General features: G+C 54.2%; 1 pseudogene; it reads left to right on the top strand.

Moving 5' to 3' along the window:
* The first annotated feature begins 555 nt into the window (after positions 1-555).
* On the top strand, positions 556-661 carry LOC129699175 (U2 spliceosomal RNA; annotated as a pseudogene).
* Positions 662-1,780: the final 1,119 nt, after the last annotated feature.

Below are 1,780 nucleotides of genomic sequence, written 5' to 3'. Positions count from 1 at the left end.
GGTCTATTGCGAGATTCGCCATTCCGCAAGCTTGTGGGCTAACAGGGCGATGCAGGCCGCGCATATTTTTGTCGGTCAGCCGTACCATTGCGGGGGTTCTACCTGGCAGTGTTCCCTTCACTGTGCGTTTTCGAGACTTCCTGAGCCTCGAGTGGCAGGAGCAGCGTCGTCGGCCCCGGGTCAGTGCGGCCTGGCCCAAACCTGCAAGCAGCGGCCTTCCTGCACCCGCGGCCGGAGCGTCACGGCAGCCTGAAGGGGCCAGGGCAGCGGCAATCGTTTCCCAGAAGAGGCGGAAAGACACGATGTGTTTGACGAACGGCGTTCGGCCTATCGAGCACCAAGAGAATAATCGATTCATTGTCTCGACCCGATTGCCAGTCTCGTCTCTTTGGTTTTATCAGCAGAGTCTGGTGTTTTTTTTGCTTCAAGCAGCGCTACCGGCCCAGCGCCGAGGCCAAGGACATAGCAGTGGACTGGGCTGGCGTGCAATCGACCGCGTGAGGGATCAGTACTGTGAGTACCCAGGGTCAGCTGCTTCTACCAGCGGGTTACAGGATCGCTTCCTGGCCTTTTGGCTAAGATCAAGTATAGTATCTGTTTATTATATCAGTTTTAATATCTAATACGTCCTTATCTAAGGACCATATAAACAGGAATGCCCCAGAACTGAGGGCATTGGATTGGGGGCGGAAAGGTGGACCGGCTGCAAACGACCGCGAGGGGACCAGTACCTGTCAGTTACGGGGGTCGGTCCCAAAAGCTGAGAGGATAAGGGAGCAGCCAGGAGCGCTGAGAGCATTGGAGCCGGGTCAAAGAAAAATTGGGCCCTAGATGGAATCAGCTGTGCCAGATGTCTCCCACACCGGCCCATAGCCACATTTTTCCGATCCATGGCTCCACCGGAAGGAAGGACAAAGCTGGGAGAAGGAGGACCGGGTGGAACAGCGGGCAGCCAGCAGCAGCCAGCGGCACTTGGATCAATCGTAGTGGGGTCAGCTGTGCACGATGTCGGCCTCGCACCGGCCATCCTACGGAACCGGTTTCCTGCTTTTCTCCCTTGTCATGCGGCCGAGCGGTAAGGCTAGACACAAATCAAACAAAGTAGTGGACTCAGAAGGGTCCGACTTTGCATTAAACCGCCGGCAACCAGCGCCCGAGAGGGCTGGAGCGGGAAGAAGCGGTGTATGGAGCCTTGCTCCAACGTGATAAACCCACAGCAGTACCTCTTAGAGGCTGCACAATGCTTCTACCCCAATCCCGTGCGGGACCCTAGAGATCTCTAACTCTATAAAAAAGAGTAGGCAGGACCCTGATGGGCCAGAGCCTGGTAATACAGCGTCCCATGATCCTAACACAGCAGGGACTCTGCTGGACATGGTGGCTGATTACTTTAGCCAAGTCAAACATGGGTAGACTTGGATCCAGGATGGCAATAGTATTACTATATGTCTGGCCACAAACGCCAACAAGAAAAATTTACAAACACTGGCCAGACATCTGCCACCTGGCAACGGTGAGGCATTACAGGTGCCCAGTGTAAACCAATGCATTTGGCAGCATATGGACGAACATCAGGAACCAGGACCTCAAGATCCAGAGAACCTTAAAGGGATTGACGGAAGGCATCATAGCATACACCCGCACCCTGGACTAAACGTAGGTAACCAAAGACCATCAAGACGCACTAGCTCTGTTTAATAATATGCAATATGACCTGAACTACACGTGGAAGGCGTCCATTCGGCCAGCACTAGGACCCCAAAAACGCTACCATTTGCAA

Source organism: Leucoraja erinacea, chromosome 7 (genome assembly GCF_028641065.1).
Source record: "Leucoraja erinacea ecotype New England chromosome 7, Leri_hhj_1, whole genome shotgun sequence".
In the NCBI taxonomy this organism is placed as follows: domain Eukaryota; kingdom Metazoa; phylum Chordata; class Chondrichthyes; order Rajiformes; family Rajidae; genus Leucoraja; species Leucoraja erinaceus.
This window is presented reverse-complemented; position numbering and strand designations above follow the sequence as displayed.